This window comes from Phasianus colchicus, chromosome 20, assembly GCF_987193195.1.
Source record: "Phasianus colchicus chromosome 20, bPhaCol1.hap1.1, whole genome shotgun sequence".
NCBI lineage: Eukaryota > Metazoa > Chordata > Aves > Galliformes > Phasianidae > Phasianus > Phasianus colchicus.
The window spans coordinates 955,182-980,431 of NC_143455.1; the positions used below are offsets into that span (position 1 = coordinate 955,182).

The following is a 25,250-nucleotide window of genomic DNA, read 5'->3' on the forward strand; positions in this document are numbered from 1 at the left end:
ATATTTTGGCAAACTTTCTTTGGCAAAACTGTCTGGCAAACATAACTAATGACATAATTTTCATTTGATTTCACAAGATATATTTAGAAATGTTTTATACCTTACTACTCTTGTGGATATATTTACTATAAATAGTCTGTTATTAACAGAGCTGTTAATAAGGGAATCTTGATGATTCAAAACACTTAAAGAACTTGGATGTAGAATTTATAGGTTGTTTCACCATTCTGGTCACAGCTTGGTCTTTGAGTGAGGTCAGATTCTTTGACATTTCTCTACTGCAATTATATTAGTAAAAAGGGAATAATGCAAAATTTCTTTCATATACAGTCCTGTGAATTTAAGGAATATCTTTAAAGTATGAGAAAAGACAATTTTACGAAAGAAAAATTATGAATGTTCTTTACTAATTCACTCTATTTTATATGGAAAATAAGAAAAACAAACACACATCTTGGGCCAGGACACCGACTTTAACAGTGCTAGAAGAAGGAAATCAATGATACAGCATATCAGAATAAGAATTCAATTTGGGGCATGTCATCTGCATTTAGAGTGTGAAAATTGACTCCTCAGTAAAAACTAGATAATCAAAAAATGCAAGCTAGGGAAATTTTTGCTGTTTTCATAGGCAGACATAACTGATACTAAAGGAAAGGCTCATTTAGTCTAAAACAAAAAATTACTTGCAGTACCTCATACTCAAAGGAAATAAACGATATAGTATTTTTCAAAACAGTTCTAGTTTTAAAATATTCAGTGATTTTTTAAGTGCTGATTTGGAAGAAATGCATAACATTTAACAACTAGCACTTGTACTCCCTCACAGAGAAGTCATTAACAGTCAGTTATTTATGTTTCTCCACTTTTACTGAAAATACTCCAAGACATCTTAGAGGCAAAAGTAACCTAGACCAATAAAAACCTTCAACAACAACTATGTATATAAATCATAAATATATATATAGTGATACTTTCCATTTCCCCTCACTAGAACAAGCCCTGTTACCCCAGCTTAAGCAGATTAAGTGTGTCTCATGATAGTTTGTATAAGCAATAACTTCAACAATGCCAGAAAGCAAGGTAGGTCCTGTAGACCTTCACTACCTACAACTTCAAAAACAGGAGCCACTCCACACAACCACAACTGTATACACAATCATTCACATACAATTCACAGCTGAATGCACTCTTACACACTCCTACTCCAGCATTCCCATACCATCCCAAATATCTTGCACGCTTACACATTCATACACTTTCAGCAAAACAAAAGCTATCAACACGATGATGCTTATAGCAGAGTGTGAGAGGTGATAGGAAGTCCTGTACAATACTAATGTTCTGAGAAAGAAGGAATTTGCTGGTAGTCCTGGAGAGTGACTAAGCTAGGTATAGGAAAAGGGCACTGTCACTTGATCTGCTTTAAATGCTGTCAGATCTAAACATGCTCTTCTGCTGGTAACTGACATTTTGGTTATTAAAAGCTCCAAGAAAAGATTAATTTGATCCAATATCCAGGTATAGACCTGTGCATGAAGAGGACTCTGGCACTATGGCATCCACGTTTTGGGTCTCTGGGGCCCAAGACAGGAGACCAAACCCAGAGCTCCATCCTGGGCCCCCTGCAGAGGGAGTAAGGAGGATGATAGAAACCCACTACATCCTGCCAGGAGAAGCCTAGAGGCAGTCAGTGCCACAGGGGTACATATTAAGCCCATCCTCTCTGGGCAATCTCTGACCACTACTCACATTCAGAAGTTACAACATGAGAATAGTTCAAGGACAATTCTTGTATAAATAGTATGAGCCCAAATGAACACAAAGTTGAGGAGAAAGGTAAGGAGACAAGTCCCATTTAGATTTAGAAAGAAAAATACTCCGAGCAAAATTTTCAATGCTCTTGAAAATGGTGGCTCAGCCTTCACACTGAAAATACTTCTGCTTAGTCATCTCAACTAAATACCACAAAGACTCTCCTTCAAATGGTGCTACCCCCAGTACTGAGTGACTTCTGCAAGTGCCACCAGGTGTGTCTCCACATCTCTCTGTCACTTGACTTGTAGTGCAGATACAGTAGCTAGGTAGCTCAGACCTAGTGGTGATGACAGTCTGAAAGTGTTAAGCATTACAGAATTCAAGGCTCAGGCTCAAAAATTTCACTGTAATACGAAGTATGCAAAAACTCCAGAGAAGCTCTGATACCAGTCATGTTATCTATACAACAAGATGACTATTCACAACCCCTCCTTTGGGAACTAAATACCAACAAAAACTTGATGGCAGCATATCCTTGAACTGCCCTCTTCCATGCGGCAGAAGGTTCCTGGAGGGAAAGTGAAAGGACTCACAGGCAATCCCGGAAGGCTACAGGGAAACATAACATTGGTTTGAGTTCATTTCCTTTTTCCTTCAAGGAGCAGTTAATTTTTAAACGCATGCACCTAAAGGCTTCCCAGACACTGGGAGTCTGTCAAGGGAGGTTGTTGGTCCAGGATCTACACAGGTAGAGCTTCACAATTCTCAGTGAGTTAGGGCCCAGAAAACTCTGACCCACATCCTCTGTCTAAGTGTGGGGCAGCCAAGTCAGCACCTGTCCTTGACAAGGGAGGGGTCTGCAGGAGAAGGCAGCCATGTCCTGATGGGAGGAGGGAAGAGGGATCCTGACAACCATGGATGTTCTGCCATACCTGTTTTCATTGCTGTAGAGCCTGGAGTTCAGTGGTACTAGAAAGAAACCACAGCACAGCTGGAAGAGGCAGAATGTGAGAAATCCATGGATACGGGTGCTGACATTCCCCCCTAGCTGGCTGCTCCAGCTAATCCCTCCAGCTGATGACTGAGTGACTTCCTCAAGGTCTGGCTATAGCAGGACCCATGGAGCAACCAGAGAGCAAGAAGTCTGTGCAGCTGAATGGGTGTACTTGAAAGAAATCAATTACCTGCATGCAACATTAACATTTCCTTCCCAGTCTGGCATGATTGCCTTTGGTGGAGGTGCCCCCAAGAACAACCAGCTGCAAAGCACAAGTCAAACATATTTCAGGCCTGCCCACCAGCTCCTCATGCAGCATGGTTCTTTCTGCTGGCAGTGAGGCCTGTGACTACCAGTGAGCATGAAGGTATACCTCCTGGTCCTGCACACAGCAGGAGGGATTCCAATTCATACCAGCCAGCGGACATTCTTTCAGGCCTCAACCCTGGTTTGTAAGAGGTCTCAGCTTGGCCTTTGGACTCTTTGGAGAAGCATCTACGTTCCCTGGGCCCCACAGTGCCTGTTCCCATCCAGAGTAGGCTTCTCCCCCAGTTCCTGTTGGAGCCATTATTTCACTCAAATTTTACACAGACAGTTCAGTCTTGAACACATTCGTATGTAAAGGAATCAGCCACCCCTAGAAAGAGCAGAGGACAGGATGGACTTTCTCAGTGTTTTTTTAAGAGCTTGTGTGGAATGGAGTTGAACCTATTCCTCTTCTGCTAAGTCTAGAAAAGTGGAATAAAATTTGTGATTCTGATAGACTGGGAGGAGCATTCCCTGAGGGATTTGCAGCATGCCAGTGTTGTAATCAGCCATGCTGCCAGGCTTAGCAGAATATGCTTGTAGAGATCATTGTGTCCTGTGAATGACTAGTGGATAGTGTGACATGGAAAATGTGGCCTGAAGCTGGTGTGTACCAAAGCAGATTTGACAGAGAATGCTGGTTTCTGAAGTGGCAGCCACAGCAGAGATGAGATGTTAGCTTGTCATTAAAACATCCATATCCTTCCAGAGTCTGCGATTTGTTTCACACAGTGGATTTCTTGCCACAGCATTAATGGGTTTTGTCTCCCACAGGTGGGGCTTCATGGCACTCCATATGTGAAATAATAAAATCCTTGTAAACTTCCATTCAAGTAATAAGTTGGGTTACATTTGCTCAGCTCTGAACCAAGGAAGGAGCTTAGAGATAAAGCAAAAGAATTTTCAGTATGAGAAGAGGCAAGAAATGTTTGAAAATACCTATGGCAAGAAGTCCAGCTTCCAAATGGTCCTGTCAGTTATGCTACAGTTATTTGTTATGCGTGCTGAGAGAGATGTCATCGTATCTGATGGGCAGTGTGACAGAGAATGCCTACAAGTTCAGCAGTGTTTTTGCTGCCCTCTGTGTAAAAGGAGACCTCCCAGGAATGCTGGCCTCAGCCAAACAGAAGTGCTGGCACTTTGGAGAACAACTCCTCTTCCCTGCCTTTGTACTAAACCACAGCTGAGTGCTTCCTTGAACCTGGGTATTGTACAGGCACATGATCCTCATTCTGTCTGTTCTGTCTGTTCTGCTTATGGGCATTGAGTCGTGGAATTAAAAACAAGCGCTTTCTCTACTCCTAGCAAGACATACCTACTCCATGTAGGAATCTGAGGGTTATTTGATTAAGACATACCCTATGTCAGGATAGCCATGGAAAGACTGGGATGCCATCTCCTAACCTTGTTTCTCCACCCAGAGAACAATTTCTGCAGGTCTTCCCTGCAGAAGGGAAGTGAATGCAACTTTTTTATGGGGAGTTTGAATCACAGCTTTATGTGTTGTTTGTATCTTCTCTTTCCAGTTATTGACCTTCTTATATGGCTTCCTGCAGCCCAAGCTCCACTGAGCATCTCACTGGAGAAGAACCAGATCAGCTAACCAGACAGGTAAGCAGAGAAGCTGGTAGGACAGACCTGTCATTTGAAGATAGGCTTCAGATGAACAACTGTCCAGTCTGCACACTCAGACACCTCTCATATTCGCAGCTAACCAGTCATTGCTGGGCAGTGGATCCTGGCTGAGAAGGTGACCTTGTGAATATCCTTTCTTCTATCAGCCATGAAAGTAAGTGGATGACTACTGATAGAGAGTAGGTGAGGAGAGGAGCAGGTCTCTTGGGTAAGAGCAGGCTAGGGTAGGTTAGAAATTAATTTATAAGCAATAAAAACAGAATAAATAAAATTTATTCCTGAAAGAAGGAAGACATGTCCCTTTGTTCCTCTGCTGATCAGAAATGTTCCACTGTAGTTGTATACAGGCTTGGCTTATCTGTCTGACTCTTGAACAGCTAAGGAAGGGTATAATATTGACACTTTTAACTTTAATGCTTAAAGCATCTGTGGGATTCTAGAGAGCAACTGATAAATGCCAGAAAGGGCTGCAGTACACATGTCCTTACTTATGTGGGGGCTGGATATTTTGCAGTGATGTTTTACACAGCTCTTTTTAGAACTGGAAGCCAGAGAGCTCACCTCAGCTCTTGTCACTGGAAAGGCTCATCTACATGCTTAGAGTTGACTAGGGCAGTCAGATTGTCTCTTTTCGCTCATTGCATGGCAATCAGATCAATAGGGACAGGTACAAGGGCCTGCTCACTTGAAGAGCAAGTCAACTGTGTAAAGCAGACCAGTGCCAGCGGGAAAAATGATGGTGATTCCAGGTATCCAGCCACAAGGATAATAGCATGCTGGTGCCCACTGTGGGAGGCAAGTAGACAGAGGATCTAACAGTGCTTGCATCTCCTGCTCTGTTGAGATTTTCAGCTCAATCTAATAAAGTCTACCAGGGACAGATCCTTACCTCTATGAGGGTATGCCTACTGCAAGAGAGACCAGGCAACGCAGGAGGACTATGGAGTTGCTGCTTGCCACTCTAAGGAGAAAGCTTGTGCAAAACTCAGTTAGAGCTGGCCGGGGACAACAAAAAGGTCTTTTCAAAATATGTTAACAGCAAACCAAGGAACAGAGAACTAATGGTCCATTAGTTGATGAGGATGGTCAGCTTACAAGCAGAGACACATATAAAGCAGAAATATTTAATGCCTTCTTTGTCACTGTCTTCAACACCAGTGATAAGCCCTTAGATGGGGACTGTGACTGCGGAAACAATGAACTCCCAGACAACCCCAAACTTCTGTCGTATTTGCTGCTTCAGCTGGATGCGTATAAGTCTATGTTGAATCCCGGGGATGGGAAACCCTGAGATGTTGAGCACTGACAGAGATTCATGAGCTTCTAGTTAATGGATGTGGCCCTTGGCAATTTTAGCTTGATTTACCTGGATAAAATAGGCCAAAGAACCCTCAGTCCATCCCTCAGTCCATCCCTGACTGCAGCATACCCCAAAGAAAGCAGAGCCTCCAAACATGATAAAGAACCACATGGCCAAAACTGTTATGTCTTGGGAGATTGTTTAATGTCTTTTTCCTGATTAGATATTGTGGCACCCAGAATTGTACACAGTGTTCAAGATGAGAGCACCCTTGCACAGAGCAGGACAATTCCTCCCTTTCCTGACTAGCAGTGCTGTTCTAAAAGCACCCCATGATACATTTGGTCACTTTGGCTGCTGGGGCATTATACTGACTCAAATTCATCTCGCCATCTGCCAAAACCTCCCAATTACTTTCCATGGGACTGCTCTGTGGTATTTTGTCCTGCACCTGTACATATATCCAGGATTACACTGTCCCACATGCAGAATTTGGTACTTGATCTTGTTAAATTTTATACAGTTGGTGATTGCCCAGTGCTGTATGAAAATCTGTCTGCAAGGCCTCTCTGCTCTTGTGGAAGTCCATACTTCACATAATTTAATACTGAACACTCTTACCTCTGTTTGAAGTCAGAGTACAGGACTCTACTCAGGAATCCTTTCCAGTAAATCCTGATCCATTCTAGCACACCATTACACCACAGTTGATGTAATAGCAGTTCATGTTCCACAGTACCTGCCAAACACCACTATTTGTTATTACCCTATTGTTTGACACCCAGAACATCTTCCTTCCACCTGCTGAACCCCTTATCAGATGCTTTTTTTTCATTTGGTATGATGCAGCAGACAAAGTGGGGGTGAGTGCTGCATAGGTTTGTCATCAGCTTATTTAAGTTTTCCTGTCAGACTGCAAGACAAAGTTTAGAACAAAAGTGAAAGATCTCTTCCCTGTAGCCATTGAATTTCAACCATGGAAAGGAGTTAATCTTTGGATTGTAATGTTTTCATATTAATGCAAATAGCTTTATCCTTCATTTGTCTTTGTCCATCTATTAACAGAAAATACAATTTGGCCATTCTGTCATCATAATTTCTTTACTACAGAAGCTGGGATATAAGTCACTTAGTATCCCAAGACTGTGGCTCTGGAAACAATGAACAATTCTCTGTGCCTGCTCTTATAAATCAGTAGAACACCTAGGCTTTTCTATGCAAAGATCTTATAGGTAGTCTTGCTGTTTCTCAGAATTATTCCATCATTTATGAATGGTGCATGGCAGCAGTGCTGAAATATTCACAAGACCCAAATCTCATTTTGAAAAAATGTTTGGAATTTTGTGAATTAGCAGGAAGAAGCTGATGTATTGCAAGTTTGTATTTAGCTTAAAAAAAGAGGTACATGAAAAAAAGATCTGCACTACAACATCCTCTACCATTTAAAATACTTCTCTTTTTCATATCTTAGTGTGAATATAATAATAAGCCATGTGAAAAAAGAACACTCCTTTCCATTTCTCTTTGTAGTATATGGTCTTCCTCAACTTTAGGACTTTAAGAGTTTATAACTTCACTTTTAACATTAAATTCTTTTTCTTCAAGTGAGAAGAGTCAAAGTCTGGAAAAGATCTGAGAAAGCCTGGAAAGAGAAACTCTTTTTCTTGCCATGACAAATCACAATAATACAGAGCAGCTTATTAACTGAAATTTAACATTTTAATTCAACATACCCCAATTCATTATTTATCCTTCACTAACTAGAGAACTCAGACATTAATGCATATGAATAGGAAGGATACCTTCTTAATCAGCTCAATGCAGACAGCCAGGTCCATCCCAAAGTCAGTAAGCACCCATTCAATTGTTTAGATCTTGCAATCCTCCTGTTCAAGCACGAACATGTGGTGGTTGAAGAACTGTTGCAGTTTCTTATTGGTGAAGCTGATGCACAGCTGCTCAAAGCTATTAGACTGCCGACTTTTAAAAAAAAGAATATCCTTAAAGTGTAGCAGACACAAGGCCCTGTGCAGTTTTCACTCTTCAATAGGTCTCTTCAGAACTCTTTCCAGTTTGTTCTCCCAAAAGTCCTTCAGAAGTATGTACTTGCATTCTGAAGACTAAAAAAAAAGAATTAATTGTACTGAAGATACTTTTTTCTCTATTGTCTTTTTTCTATGTCTACAACATATGTTCTTTAATAATTCCTCTTATAAGTTTGAACATCAGCAGAAGCCAGTTTGCCTGTGGCCCCAAAGTAGATTCTGATGAACTTGACCTCTTATGGGGGAAAAAAAAGCACATATTTTACCCTGGATTGATTCTTTGGACATCTCCTTATGTGGAATAACACTATCCATTATTAATCTAGTAGTGAGAAGGAGTGATTCCAGCTAAAGCAACCATTTACAAAGCATGAAAGGTTGTCATTCCTCAAAATCTTGGCATTTGCAAAGGCCTCCAGCAGTGGTTCGGCATTGATGATTTGATCCTCAAGCAGTTCACACAGGATGACAATTATTACAGGTTATACTTTCCAAAACTCATGCTAGGAATGAAACAAAGTATTGATTCAAGCCTATATCTACTGGCATTTTTCCAGACAGCTCCTTCTCCTTTCTTCTTTCCACTAGCTGCAATTGTTGCAAAGTACTGGATTAGTTTTTTCTTTTTTTTTTTTTTTTACTGTAATTAGTTTTGTGTTCACAGTCTTCCCTGCACCAGATTCTCTGCTGCCAAACCAACCAAAGAAACAGAGAGCATGAGTCAAGCAGCAGATCCACTGGCACAGGGCAGCCCCCTGGGTGAATGGAGGAAGAAATAGACATACATGATCAGGACTGACTGATTCTTGTGATCTGTGACAAAACAGAGAGTTTTCTTAGCGCTCAAGAATTGCAGAGAAGTCAAATTCCAAAGGAAATGAACAGTGAACTGAAGCATCACTAGGGTGTGGGAAGATTAGAGAATCAATTTCCAGATAAAACCCCTGTATATTTAGCATTTAAACCCTTTCAGGAGTTGCTGAAGTTATCCACAGGAAAATCTGATATCTGATAATAATACAGATATAAATTTCAGACAAAATATCATGGCTTATTCTATTTGAGAGTATTATGTTTAAATCAAGTTAGTCATTTCTGATATGGGAAACAGACAAAATCTATTTTATTTTCTAATGCTAATGTGATTGAAGTCACTCAACAATCTAAAGTAAAATGATCTGAAACTTTCTAGGGACTGAGAAGTCCCGGATCAGACTAAAGGCCCTTGAAGGCTATCTTGAGCTGGACATGGTATAATTTTCCTTAGATGTGAGGTGGACTTTGCACGCATGAGCTCGTCTCATGTTCTTCACTGATGTTGATATTTTGGACATGTGTTTTTCTCTGATAATGAACTTTCAGGACTTAAGTGTGTTACACAGTTTATTCTTCCCTTTGCCTTTTTTTAAACGTCTCAACTGAAAGTTCATTTTGATGCTTCCTAGTTGCTTTCCTGCAAAACAGAAGGGAAGAGTGAATTATCTTGCTTTCTATGTATCTCTTGATGCCTTGGGCCTTTCTGTCATATTCTCTATCCTCAAAGCATACTTATCCACTTAATTCTTATTCTAACAAATTGTATGACATGCTTATGAAGACTGTTTGGTTCTTCAGTTAAGAAGTTAACCTTCTTGAATTCCTTATATCCATTTTTAACATGGGAAAACAAGAACTGCTTACTTGTTTAAAATTTGAATGTTCCATTTTTTAAAGGAATATAATGGTTGTGTTGTTCTTTTGGCTTTTTTCTTTTTCTTTTTTTCCCAAATAATCCTTAATATTCATTTTGTTTCCCTCTGTTCTTCTGAGAACTGAGCCAAAGAATTACCCATTGTTAGCCTGAGATCTTATTCTTAAGATAGAACAGCCATTTCTTAGCTACTCATTCTGCCTGTCTTCCACTTTCCATTTTGTCTCCTGCCTTTTAAGCTCTATTGCTTCCTTCATCTCTGAAGATCACTATTGTCACTCGAGGTTTTAAGACTTTAAGAAAGCCCTGATAATGCTTACTAATACTTAGTTGGAATTTCAATTTCCAGAGATATTTCCTTACCTGGTGGCATAGATGTTATATTAGTAATGTTTGATTCTATAATTTTTCTTGAGATGCAGCACCAATAGTCTGGTAGTATTTCTTATACTGCTTTCCATCAAACTTTGATTCTATGATTCTAAGTTATGTAATCATTTTAAGAAATTTCTGATTCTATGATTCTATTTGCTCTGCAGCTATGAAAGTAAATTTCTAGAATTCCTTTCACAATATTCGCAGTATGCTCTCTACTACCTCCCCAAACAGTCATCTCAGCATCTGAAGAAGTCATGACTGTACTTTACTAAAGGCGAGTCAGAAGCATGGGGAAGAAAACACTTTCCATCAGTTAGAAAATAGTTTTCTGTGCCAGTGATGAAATCACTTGGTTTTTAACTTTCTGGTATTTAAAGTAGTATTAGATTTTCAATAACAGTTTTTACAAGATAGTTTTGTTATGAATACTTCTCATACTTCTCATGGGAGACTTCAACTTCCCTGATATGTTTTGGAAATATATGCTGGAAATATGTTGGAAATACTTAAGTACCAACACCCTATTAGAGAATGAGACAGTATTCTAAATCTCTTGAGTCTTCTACTCATGACCAGAATTTTTAACATTGTTTGCAATTTTGCAATTAATCCAGGTGTGTTTTTTCCATTTTACAGTACATGAAAAACTTATTCTAAACCAAATTTGTCTCTTTTCTTGCTCATGATTATCATCAGTGAATCTCTAATTGGTGCTTCTGATGCCCGTGATCTGTGGAAAATGAATTTACTTACTTTCACATTAAATGCATGTAATCAGGCTCAGTCTTATCTTTGTGCAATGGGTATGAAAACAAAAAAAAGGGGAGAGAACATAGTAAAATTACCTACAGTTAACTTGCCTAACACTTAGGCACTGTTAGGGTATTGCTTTTTATGACATCACATGTTCTTACTTACTAGTGTATAATCAAGTTGTTAACTTCCTTCTCATGTTCCACAGCACTCCAGAGTGAAATTTCAAGTTTGAAACGTACTGTGAAAAATGGATTGAAAATTCCAGCTGACAGAAGCAACCCCTTCTAGATAAACAGATATTGTTTAGTTTACACAGTCCTACAGAACGAATACACTTAGCTTGAGACTTTCAGTGAGGACAGGATAGGGGATTTCCTGGGAGATTTTATAGTATCTGGTATGTAGATGCTTTGGATTCTTCTTCTTTCTTTGGTCAAAGCATTTTTGGACAACATTCTTTGGCAAAGCACTGTATAGTAATCTTACCTAAAGACATAATTGTAAACAGATTTGACTATATATATATATATATATATATATATAGTTTTTAGTATCTTACAAATTCTGTGGCTGTTTTATGGTTTAGGGGGGAATATTGGCAGTAGGTGGACAGTTGAGCTGTATGATTTTGGAGGTCTTTTCCAATCTTGGTGATGCTGTGATTCTATGATTCCATGATTTTCTGATGACTTTCCTATCCATCCAAGACAGATAATTTTGTACACAGTGCTGCAAAAATTCTAAGTCTGCAATGCAGGCAGATCAATGTGTTGATCTTCACCATGATTATGCTGTGAGGTTTGTAAAGAAGTACTTGAAAAATAACAAATACCGGTGCCAAAAACTAAAACTCATAAAATTGCTTTTTAAACCAGGAAGTTTTTCTTGAGTAGCAGAAACAAAAAACTTACTGTAGTTCAGTTTACTGTATAGGCATTGTATCAGCCCTTGTAATACAGCTTTTATAGAGCTTTTGAGGTGATTTCTTTGATGGCTAGAAGATAAATATAAATGCAGATGGATATATAAATATACTATATTTCTTAAAAATGGTGAGATATCTAAAGACATCATGTATGCCACTAATAATGAACAAGGAATTGCAAATCTTAACATTTGTTACGCAATGTCTGAACAGAAGTTCAAAAAGTGTCTTCTAATCTTAACAGCTAAAAGCAGTATGCTTATGTATGTAAAAAAATGAAGTATAGTCTTGAGCAAAGACAAAATTCCTTATTTACAGGGTTCAGCCACAGTAAATATGTAACAGCTATTATTGAGCAAATTTGAACTGTCTCAGAACTAAACAAGCTCTTCTCTTGGTCACTGGCATTTTGATCATTAATAGAGTTCAGTGAAGAATATAGGGACAAGGTTAGAAAAACGATGCATGGAATGTGATGCAAAATCCAGCATCAGACACTGCCACGTGCATGAAAACTATTTCCAAAGGTGACTCTTGCACTGCCGTGCCTATTTTTCTGATGTCCAGGTTCCTTCTTGGAGCCCAAACCTAGAACTCACCCCTAGATGGGTAAGCTGATGGAAGGATGAGCTCAGAGCAAACCAATGTGAAACGGTGTCCACAGGGTACATATAAAGTCTTGCCTATCTGGGACTGGACACTGAGGGGCACTGATGTGGGCACCTGCCTCTGGCAAGACAGTACAAATGGGCTCCCACGGTGAGGCCTGTAAGCATTGCTCTGACAGACTTCTTCACCACTCTGGTGCCCTGAGGTGCCACATGGAGCCCCGCATCCCAGTGATTATAGGTCTGGCCAAGGAGGGGACAAGAGGGACTTGACAGTTCAGAGCACAGTGTTCAGAAGACCATGAACAAAGAGCAAGGCCTGGGGGGAGCAGAGATGGATGAGGCTTCTCCCAGGATGGGAGAACTGGGGGTTTCCTCCTTTCAGGCTCAGGAGGGAGCTTCAATCTCCCACTTCTGGCAAGCTGTAGCACAGGCATGTCCAACCCACAGCCCCCTTACAAGCGCCACATGCACAGCCCTGCAATTTCAAGGCAGTGGCTCTTCCACAGAGCTGCCCTGGGCTGTGTCCATACTCAGCAACAGCCAGACCGCCAGTGTGCTATGAATGCTGTGTCAATGGGGAGGGCAATGCTGTGCAGTGCTAACTCAAGTGATGGCAAACAGCTGTATGCATTTTCAATAGGTCTTTGAAGTATAAAAGACACTGTAACTAGCAGTCAAATCCTCTATAGGGCTAAAAAGAAGTATGCAAGTAACATGGTCTGCTTGGATAAGCAGGGTAGCCAAAGTAGAGAATGTACAGACGTTTCAAAATCCAGGTTTTCAGACTGGGAGTACTGAGCATGGGCAGTGTGCTGTTGTGGAGCTCTGCACAAGCAAACCCAAAACCTTCAGTATGTTCACAGAATCACACAGAATCACAGAATGGCCAGGGTTGGAAGGGATGAATGTTCCTTTCAATGTAGTTTGTTCCTGAAAGTATCTATACCTTTTGATGTCAGCACCTTCACATCCTGCTTCAGTTCACTGAAGACTTTCAGAAAGGCTATCTTAAAGTAAGGTATTATATCAGAGTTACCAAACAGACAGTAAGGAATCTGCAGACATACAGCTTGGTTAATTCTTCTTCAGAGAGCTTAATCTTTCTCTGTGTGAAATATGGCCATAAGGATTTCACTAAGCATTTCTGACAAAAATGGAATGAAGAGATCGAGACCACTTATGCTGTATCTAAATGTGAGACAGCAGCAAAAGAAGTATTTGCTAGAGGGGGAAATCTCAAGTGAAATGTATTTTCTTAAGATGTATGAAATTTTGCTCTAAGTTATCTAGGAAGTATTACTGGGGAAGAAAGGAGGCAGGTAGAAGGACCCCTCTCAGATCCTCTACAAACAAGAAAGTTGTCTCAACCCCTGCAGGAAGGTCCTGAGCAGTGCTGGAATGACCGGAGTGTAAATGTGAATTTCAGGGGATAGTAGCAGTTTGTGAGCAGAGATCTCATAGACCACATTTGCTAGGAACTTCATATTGTGTGTATCTAAATTGGCAACTGGAGGTTGCAAAGATCAAATCCATTTAATTTGTGGTTTAAGCTTACGGTGACCTCCAGAAGCTGTACATACACTGAGCTAAACCACAATAACTTCAGCACTAATCTAAGGAATTACACAGCTACAGGGTGGTATAACGGCATTTGACAGCTGCTGGAATTATTTGAAATAAAGGCACATCAGCAAATTGTTCAGACCTTTCATCCATGTTTTGACACAAATTTTCATGGAAATATTGTTTTCCTGAACCCTGCTTCCCTCTTCCTCCCCTCCCCTGGAAAAAAAAAAAAAGAAAGAAAGAAAAAAAGAAAAAAAAAGGTAGCTATTTCATTTTCATTCTTCTTGTTCTGAGATTACATGTTGTTAACTCCACCTTCATAAGTAGGCAAGTGGAGTATATAATCATCTCATTAAAAGATGACAGAAACTTGCTTAAATGAGAGCACTGAGAGATTTGCACAAGAGCAGGCCTGGTTTAGAAATGTCCTTCCTGTTAAAGGACTTAGACTCATCAACAGATCCGTAAAACTATTAAAACAAAGTATTTATGATCCTTCATAGGCTTTACATAAGGAAAATTCTCTGGAACCAATTGCTAGTAGTGTGCAGAATGCATAAAAATGTACATTATTGCTTAGCAAGGATTAAAGTATTGTTAAGTGAGAGCTCTAGTATCAAATGGGCTTTTGTTACTGTTCTTTAGTACTACTGGAAAGTCCAAAGTAAGCTGATTAAGACAGAGCAGCTACAGTAATACAGTGAAATGGGAGCTTTGTTTTATAATTGAGTATTTAAAATATCATGGCAAAAATATATATACATTAAATCACATTTAGAGAGATTCCTAAAAGTTCGCAAAAATTACTCATATGCTTGTATAATTAAGGGTTTTGCTTTTTCCTAAAAGTTCTAATAATACAAATTTTTCCAGTAACTTTAAGTTATCCATATGGACTACTCTTAGTGTACTTGTCAATTTTTCAGTTTGTTGGGCTGCACTATTAAGGAGACAGTTAATTTATTGGGTCTTTAAGGAATATAGGTGTTCAGTTGGCTTAAACAACAAAATTTTCAGTGCTTGGCATTAATCCACTTACTGCAAACAAAATAAACATCAGTGTAAATTAAGTAAGCTTTGCTGTTGCAAATGGTAATTAAAAACTTGCTGTGTGGAAAAAAATAAGATACAAAACATCTAACATTTCTTTTAAAATCTGTAGTAACATGCAATTTTCTTTTTCAAGTTCTCATAATCAACAAGAAATTCCATGCTTTTCTATGAATTATAATAAAATGCATATCTTTTAAGCAAGGAAAAATAATTGATAGCAACGGCAGCTGTGACAGACCATGTGACATTGATCATAAGACTGACAGGAATTCCCAGTACAGGTTTAGAAAGGAAAGATGAATTAGATTTGAAGATGTTGGAAAAGGAAAAATGAACTAGATCCTATCAGCCACTAATTTTATCCTATCAGCCACTAATTTTCTCCCAATTCTGTTCCTGTCTCTGCAGGGATGAGCTCTACTGCAGCTAAGTATAAAGCACAGCACAGTCAAAAAGAGAACAGACAGAATGAGAGCAATCCCTCGATACAGAATGTCCTGCAAAGTAATGTGTGGGCAACGTACTGCAGTGCTGACATTTCCCACGGAGGAGAAGAGTTTCAGGCATGCTGAAAATAGAACCATCTTGAGAAAGGGATCGTGCAGCTGCCTTGTTCTCTGCCAACCCTTAAGATATGACTTCTCCACAATCGGGTGTTAAGGTTAGTAGACACAGAGAGAGAGAAAATACTTAGCAACAGATCATAACTAAAGTGAAAATACACATGTAGACACAGATTTCCCTCGGGAGCCTACATACAGAAACAATGAATTTTGCTTTTAGATTTTCATTGTGAACTGAGATATTGACTTTGCTATGTTCCAATGGAAAGAAATTTCACAATGTAGTAGTGTGATGCTTTCTTTCATTGCTCTTATCCACTAGTTTCAATGCTATCATCAGTTGAAGTAGTATCATTCCTTGAATTAAAAAGCTGTGATTCTTGTTTTCTGTCATGCAACTTTTCCTGAAAACTGGATGCTATAGCTTTTATGTTTAATGACTGCAGTTTTGACAGGAATTTATTCAAGTCAATAAGCTTTAGAAGATTCCAGTGTAAAATAGTTGCGATCTATGCCTTACAGGATTTTTTTTGTTTATGTATCAGCATGGCATTGGAAAGATGCAGATGGAAAGTGACTCAGGGTGGATAACAAGATGCATTGCCAGTAAATAAAGATTGCTTGAAGTGAACTACTGATGCCCCTCTCAGCACGAAGCTATAAAGCTCACAGGATACAGCTAACAGCCCCTTCTGCTGAGCCCTGAGATGCTGGAGAATGTTCTGAGCTACTCAGCTTCTGCTAGATAGGAAACCTCTTGTAGGTCAAAAGTTCTGGGCCTGAAAAAAAGGCTTAGGAGCTTATTCAGAAGATAGTGTCTCTTGTGCCTGGGGACAGTTCACTTCAGTTACTCCTACCCCAGTAATCAGGGGCCCTGATGCCCTAACAATGAATTGAAGGAGGCTTAAAGCCACAGGAAGAACCTAGAATATCTGTGTGGATGTGCTGCTCCTCTGATAGACCATGTCCCTGCATGAACTGATTGTGAATACACATGGGAGAGACATGTGTCCTGAGCAAGGGCTGGCATACAGCTCTGGGACAGACTGCAATCAGGGAAGTGAGTGGGAGAGGAATGAAAGAGATTCATCAGCGAGAAAGATGAGATGGGAGAATGCAGGATAGTGAATGTGGTGAGAGGAAGAAGAACTGAGTGAAGAGCCTAAAGGAAAAGATAGGAATTGGATGCAATAATATGTGTTGTGTACTAGAAGGTGATGTACCAAAAATTTTGGGAACTGAGAGGGCTTAAGCTAATCTCAGATATGGCATCTGTAGAAATCCAAGAGGGAAACTTGCTAAAGCACTGATAATTTCAGAATGAAGTGTTCTTTGATTGCTCATTGATTGTTTTCCCTTTAGTATTTCTATTTCAGAAAAACAAACAAAAGTGCCAAGAGGAGCTGAGTCCTCTGAAGATTTAAGTTTACATTTGTGATGAAATTCTGTACCCTTTCATGCCAATTTGCAAGTCTGCCACTTTTTGCACATGCAGCATGTCAAAGTGCAGTGCATTCTGTAAGAGCAACACAGGAATGCAGTGCAGTCTGTGGAGCTGCAGATGTCTCGGTGCCTAATTTGATTACACTGAAGTTGAAAAGCAGATGAGAGATTTGAGAAATCTTTCCCTCAAAACTTAGGCTCTGTGAAATATCATTTCCCACTGGCTTTCTGCATAACATTTTCTTATTTGAATGTTTCTCTATGACTCTCAGAGGATGGACCCCAAAAGCATTTGGTGGAACGCATACAGCCTGCAGTGCTTTCCTACAGGGCTGTAGCTATCTTCACTGTCCTGTATTTAAACCAGCTACATTATAACTGTACATGGCATGTATGATACTCAGTCATGCACCCTGCATAGCTGGAAATTTCAAATTCAAGTTCATAAGAAACCACCTTTTTCATCCCATCAGTTTCAAAATAAGGAGCTCTCATGTCAGAACAATAGAACTTCTAGAAATTGCTGCTGAAAGTGTATGTGGCTGCCTTCTGCACCAGGATACTCAAGCACAACTTTAAACTCCATGTTGGCTACAAATGTAGTGTTGGAGCATCTATACCAAAGAACATCTCCACTGCTCATTGCAAATGACAGCTATCTGTATGGGTACCTGCTCACCTGTTTGCTCCTAAGGACCAATCTTCTCTCCCCTTACTGCAAACAATTTGATTTAGGCCTTATTGTTGCTGAAACATGATGGAAATCCAGCATCCTTTCAGCTCTCCACAGCAAACTTGAGTGGCACACCACAGGGGAGCAACACCAGAAGAGCACTGAATTCAGAACAGCAAAGGGCACAGTTGGTTGCTCACAGGTGGACACAAACTAATCCCTCTCTCTGTGGAGAATCATAGAATCACAGAATATCCTGAGTTGAAAGGGACCCACAAGAATCATCAAGTCCAAGTCCTGGCTCCACACAGAACCACCCAAAATCAAACCCCACATCTGAGAGAGTTGTCCAAATGCTTAACTACAGCAGACTTGGTGCCATGACCACTGCCCCGAGGAGCCATGCACCTTCTCACTGAAGAACCTTTTCCATATTAATAATATCCATATTAAACCTCCCTGCTCCCTTGGGGTTCCACAAAGAGGAGATGATACCAAGTGCAATTACAAAGCTCTTGTGATAAAATTCAGTCAATGCAGCTTGACCTTTGCATTTTTTAAGCTCATTCAACATTAGCTAGTAGGAAGTGAGGTAATGGACATTGGGAGTGAGATGTATACATCTCACATGTAGAAATGCACAGGGAAACTTAGACTTCATTGTATAGGTATTGGAGAAAGCTGCTTTTCATACGTTTATGCTGCTTTTCATAGAAACATAGAATATCCTGTGTTGGAAAGGACCTATAATGATCACTGAGTCCAACTTATGGCTCCATGCAGGACTACCCAACAATCAGACTTTATATCTGAGATCTTTGTCCTGAAGTTTCTTGAACTCCAGCAAACCTGGTGCCAGCACCACTTCCCTGAGTGTTGTGGTTTAACTTGGCAGGTGGCTAAGCACCACACAGTCATTTGCTTATTCCCTGCTCATCCCAGTGGAGTAGGAGAGCGAGTCAGAATAAATAAATAAATAAATAAATAAATAAACAAACAAACAAACAAACAAATAAATAAGAATTTGTGGGTTGAAATAAAACTATTTACTAAGATAGAGAACAGGAAAATTATAATAATGATGACATATATATGTGTGTGTGCATGTGACAAGTGATGTACAAGCAATTGCTCAACACCCCCTAATCGAGGCTGAGCTAACCCTCTGAGCAATGGAAAAGCAGAGATGAACTCCCCTTCAGAACTCTTTCTGCATGATGTCGTATGGAATGGAATATCTCTGTGGGCAGTGTAAGTCACCTGTCCTAATTCTGTTCCCTCCCAGTTCCTTGGGCCCTTCACTGAGACTGGCATTGGCTCTGCATTGCTACTCTTAGCAGCAGTCATAAACATCAGTGTGTTACTAACATAGTTTTCCTCTTAGAACCAAAATATAGCATCACTCCAGACACTCTGAAGAAAACAACTCCATCTCAGTTGAAACCTGAGGAAACCACTGAGGAGGTTGTTCCATTGCCCAGCTACCCTCTGGTGTAGAACCATTTCCTGATATCCAATCCCTGATGAAGCTCCATGCTGTTCCTTCAGGCTCTATCACTGGTCACCAGGCCATAAGGAGCTGCAGGCCACGAGGGGGCTGTAAGCCTTGAGGGAGCTATAGGCCACCATGAGGCCTCCCCTCAGTCTTCTCTTCTCTGGGCTGAACAAACCAGTGGAATTCAGATGCTCCTCACATATCTTCCTCCTTGAACCTTCCCCATCTTTCTAGCCCTCCTTTAGACACTCTCCAATAGTTTTATGTCCTTTTTGGACTGTGGTGCCCAAAACTGCACACGGTACTCAAGATGAAGCCACACCAGTACAGTGTAGAGGGGGTCAGTCACTTTACTCAGCCAGCTAGCAGTGCTGTTCTTGATGCATTCTGGGATGTGGTTTCATCACACCCTATAAGGATAACTGAAACCGCTCAGTTAGGACATGCTCTAGAAGTGCCTGTTCTCTCCACTGACTGCACTGGTGTACACTGGACAGCTGTATCTTGTGCTTCTTGTTTTCACCTGTGCCTTTCACAGCAAACAGCTGGGTTTCCATTGCAGAAGTACACAACCAGTGTAAGGGCTGCATCTAATATCATTAAATTTAATTTATTAGAGTGCTCTAATATATGCTTATGGAAAATAGCACTGGAAGGTTTATTACCAACAGTTATAATGGCTGATCTTCATTAATGTCTTTCATGTTAGGATGTTCCCTCCTTCCACAAACTAACTGCAGTTTTTAATAGATGTGACAGCATAAGTTTGTGCTATTGCATTTCCGTCTTTTCATCAAAAAGGTATAATCCACACAATTTTTAAATTTTGCTGAGGTTTCAGAGTACCTCTGACAGAACCTGAGATGATCACAGAAGAGAAAGGACGCTTAGCAACCCTGCCTACAGCAGGGGTTTGGAACTTGATGATCCTTGAGGTCCCTTCCAACCCAAGCAATTTTGTGATTCTATGAAAGGGCCTGGAAGATGAACATGATTAGGTCAACTTTTATACAGGGGATGCCTAGGTCATTCACTAGCTGTAGGATTTTTAGTTGTCTGAGTTCAACAAGCTCTACAAAAGTCTCCTATGAGCAGAGCTTTCCAGTCTGCTGGAAGTCTTTCTGCTTTACACTTTTGATACCTTAGTGTGCCTGCTTCCTGCTATGCTGAGCAGTCCACTGTTCTCTAGTCATGCTGCATGCCCTCTGTTCAGATTTCTCTCTTACATCTCTCGCACTTACTCTGGAAGTTACTTCATCATGTTCCTATCCTGTTTAATTGTTGTCAGATAAGGTCCGTCTTCTCTTCAGAAGACTTCACCCTATCTATACTGAAGCAGACGGCACAAAGCTTTGCCATGTCCTCACCTGTTTTACTGCTTGGTTTTAGTTTTTACATTAATCTTAAAGAACATTCCTGATGGGATTTGCAGCTTGCAAATGCTGTTCTCAGCTATGCTGTTAATATTTATAGGACATTCCAAGAGAAATCTTTGTGCCCTTGAATCCTTAATGAACAGACTGACAATGAATGTGTAGCCTCATACCCCTGAGTAAAATAAGACCTCTCAGGAATGCTGGCATGAGACAAGGAGAAATGCTGGAATACTAATTCTCTGGTGCAAAGCTCCTCATCCTGACACTTCTGCTAAGTTGTGGTTGAGCAGTGGACACTGGAGATGGTAAGGACATTTTCCATTTAAAAAGTTCCCTTTATTCTATTGAAAATTGGATGATGTGTCAACTTAAATGGAATATGATGAGAGTTTTCTTTGTTCCTGGTGTAGTTTATCTAGTCTGGGTAATTGTTTGTGGTTTATCTGGATAAGACATTCTTCAGGGATTTTAGATATTATTCCAGATGAGCAGTGCTAGAAAGGATAGATCAGAAAAGAAGTTGGAAAAGATTTCTTGGGAAAACCCAGTGATAAGCCTAACAAATGAAAAGGCTAATTAATCTGGTCGTATGAAGGGTATCTTGGCCCAGTTGTTGGTTTGACAATGGCAAATACAAGACATATCCTCATATTAAGTGAGTTAACCTTAGTGTCTGTTTCTCTTGAGAAAATTCTTGTATCTTGGGCTAGCTGTTAATGGGCTCAGATGATTATGTTATCTTCTAATCCTATTCATTTGTTTGATGACTGATTTATGCAAAGCCTGATACCATTGCTATTTAACTTTAGAGCAGGGAAAAGGTAAATGACTTCTATTTGGGAAGTTTCAACAGTAAATTTTAAAACCAGGAATGTCTGTACTTCCCTCTAATAGCATCAAAGGAGCTACCCATACAGTACAAGTAAGTCAGTCGTACAAAAAAAAAGGGAAGATGGAATGCAAAATCATCTAGAAATTAGATACAATGAAGATATAGAACTTAGTTTTGAAGAGGAACAGCTCTTGAATACGCATCAAATTTCTATGGTTACTGAAATTCCTCTTCTCTCTCCAGCAAATGTCACAGTGAACTGTATCTGGGCAGGGGGTGCTGGTCGAGGAGGAGACATTCAGAATGCAATTTTCATCAGATGACAAAGCAGGCAAACAGCTCCAGTTACAGAGCAGGTGAGTGGACATGCTCTGATGACAGAAGAAGAGGAAGGAAAAGGCAAAAAGAATTGGAGAATGGAATGAAAGAAGGAATGGTGATAGTATGTTTCTCTACAGAAAGTTTACATGTGGGAGATAGGTTACTCTATGGAGATAGATTTGCACAGACTTTTCATAGCTAATATTTTTTGCTAGAAGTGGTTATATATCTAAAAACCTGTCCTGCTTTATTTATAAAAAAAAAAAAAAAAGCCAGGCTTTTCAACATAAAAATGTCATAGTAATAAATTATAAAAGGCATTCACATCTGCAGAAACAAGATACAGCATTGATATCATGTGAGATATTTTCTACTGGTTATTCCCATATTCATTATTTACATTGAAAGAGCAACATTCTTAAAACTTATTTTCAGTTTGGAGACTAGTCCATGGCAGAACACCTCTCATAGAGAACAGATTTTACTGGCATTCATGTAAAATTAGCCTCATTTAAATTAGTAATCAGCTAAATTTCAGCGACCGTTTCACTTAGTCACTGCTTTGCCAGGCAGCACAGGTGTATATCATCTCCATGCCAAATCAATGTTTTCAGCTTCCTGGCAAGCTTTCCAGCTGACCAGTATCATTTGTGAGTGGGAAGCCTCATTGGGCATCAGAGCAGAGCCATCTCATGACTGCATTACTGTTTGCCTCTCATATTTGCTAAGCCTGCATTTTACCCCTTAGTGCCTCATTTCCAAACCTTCCATGTACACTGAATTGTATTTCTTCAAGCAGCACTGTGCTGACCTCAGGGATCTGCTGGTATGAGAAGGTGGTGGCATCCACTCTGCTGGAGCTGCAAGAGCACTGTCATGAAACCCTAACAGGAAGGCTCAGGTACTCTGTGTTTTCCTCTGGAAGCTCCTATCAGGATATCACAGTGTGAACTGCTCAATGTGGCTTTAGTGACATTGAAGGGAAGTATTTACAGCCATTTTCTCTGCTGTAATTAGAACACATGCATTCAAACCATACAGAACAGCAGCTCTATATGAGCACATCATCTACACCTATTTTAAACTTTCCTCTGAGAGATCTTTCTTTAGACCACCAGGGACCAATGTTTTTCTCAGAACCTTTGCACTAATACTGATCAGGTGACAGACAATTTCACTCTAAAAATAGTGACTAAGTGCAAATCAACTCCTGACCTTCACACATAGCAGATAATCAGAAAACAGTATCATAAGTATCTTAGGGGAGGTACAGGAACAGACTTTTTAGCAGGGTCTGTGGTGATAGAAGAAGGGGAAATGGCTTCAAGCTCAAGGAGAGCAGATATAAGGACAAAATATTTTACAATGAGGGTGGTGAGGCACAGGAACAGATTACCTAGTGCTGTGGTTGATGCCTCATCCCTGGTGACTTTCAAGGCGAGACTGGACCAGCCATGAGCAACCTGACCTAGCTGTGGTGTCCGTGTTCATTGCGGGAGGGTTGGACTAGATGGCCCTCAGAGGTCACAGAATCACAGAATTGTAGGGGTTGGAAGGTCCCTTCCTGCTCTAAGGATTCTATAATTCTATGATTCAAATAGAATAATTTTCAAGTAAGGTAGATAACATATTTAAGGTATTTCTAAATTAAGGTAAATACTAATATGATTTTATTTTGTTAAAACTATAACATAAAGCTAGCGATTTTCACATTCACATAATTACCAGTCCAACTAAGTGAAATGTTAATTGTTTCCTTCTATAGAAACACTGTAGGTTTACAACAATAACATCCAAATACCAGTACAAACCAAATAAATTGTTAGGAGCATATTCAAAAATATCAAAATATCTCTTTTCCATAGCTGTAACACAGTGCCAGTGATTTGTTCCAGGCCTCACTTCCTTTCCTTTTCAGATTGACAGCTAAAAACTGTGCATTTCTCTGTCGTATCTTCCCAAAAGTGCTTTGTTCCTCTTCATTAAATTTCTTTCTTGATTTGGAGACAATTTCTCCATTTTAGAACAGCTTCTCATTATTCTGATCCCCTTTTGTCCTGCCATAGTGCTTAGATGTCCCTCTCCCACAAGCTCTTAAACCCTTCACAAAGTGTATAGGCCATCCTCGGTAAACACAATCGGTAATCGTGATAATTACTTTATGGCAAAAATGGAAGCACGTGTCCATGATACTGTGTGGTTCCATAGTGTGGAACAGAACAGAACTCCTCTGCTTCAAAACCCAACAGAAATGACAGGGCAGGATGCCAAAATGCTCTTGTAGATTTTATTCTAGACACGTCAGTCCCTGGAGGCACAGGTCCCTGTCAGTCTAATGCTAATAAAAGACTACTTACATCTCAGTAGAAGTGTCATAAAGGAAATATCACATTCTGGGCCAAAGGCACACAGACTCCTCCTTAGAGAGGGGTTCCACACAAACAAAGCCATGAAGCAGAGCTCACCTAAAGAAGGCAAGTATCCAAGCTTTTGGCATTCCAAAGTTCTCTCCACTTGTAGTTGTGGCTAACTCATCCTCATGGGGACACAACTAGAAAAAAAAAGACTTCATGCCTTTCAACAAGAGAAAGGAGGTAATGTTAAGAACAGTGCAGCAAGAAGGGGGGCTCTTCTACACCTGCAGTTATGGCAGCAGAGAAACTCACATGCTGGACCTTCTACCTTACAGCAGGGACAGCATCTCTAGAGAATGTTGTTACCCAGCTGCTGAATCAATTCAAGTCTGCGTAAACCATCATGGTGTAATTAACACAAACTGCATGCATGATCTATGGGCATGTCTTCATTAATACTTAGTGTTAAAAAGGAATTTAATCTTGTAGCAGATCGCTCAGTTCCAGATATTTGCTTCCCTGACAGCTGCACAGCATGGACACCGTTGTTGTGTTTCCACCTTAAACTACGATTAACATTCTGGAACCCCCACGTATCCCTGAAAACAAGCTAGCCTATGTGTCAGGTACAGCTTTCCGTGAGAGCTGGTTGCTGACTGGTAGCACACACGGCACCCAAAGGCGGGTCCACCTCAGCGGCTCCGTTCTGCCACCTGCTGGCAACGTGTGCCCGGAGCGCACATAGAGCGGGGCTGCCTGTGTGAGCTCCCCGTGACTGACAGGAGCTGCTGGAGCCCGAGGCTGAGGGGAAGGCTCATGGGGACTGAAACAGGCCAGCGGGCAAGGGGAGAGGCGCAGCCACTCTCCCCGCTGATGTCTCTGGGCCTTGGCTTTCTCTACCTGATTGCCTGTGGGGACTGAACTTTCTGCAAGCATCTGAAGCAGGGTGTAAGCTCGGCCTCTGACTTCACCCTCACCCTCTGAGTCTGCAAAGAGAAGCAGCTGTGAACTCTGAGGGCAACAGCTCATCTTTTTCCTTTGTTGATACCCGGGAGGGGTGATCACCGCCACCACACGCACTCCAAGCTGAACACCGACAGTAGCTGTGCAGCTGCCAGCTCCTGGTGGCACAGCACATCCCAGCAGAGCAGGGCAAGCACCCAGGTGCTGCGT

At 40.5% G+C, this 25,250-nt stretch overlaps 1 long non-coding RNA gene across 1 annotated transcript; it reads left to right on the top strand.

Annotated features, from left to right (window-relative positions):
* Positions 1-4,501: 4,501 nt before the first annotated feature.
* LOC149915335 (uncharacterized) lies at positions 4,502-17,130 on the top strand. The gene is made up of 4 exons (XR_016459138.1): positions 4,502-4,672; positions 4,772-4,850; positions 15,429-15,681; positions 16,960-17,130. It is a non-coding gene; the product is annotated as an uncharacterized LOC149915335 (long non-coding RNA).
* The last annotated feature ends 8,120 nt before the right edge of the window (positions 17,131-25,250 follow it).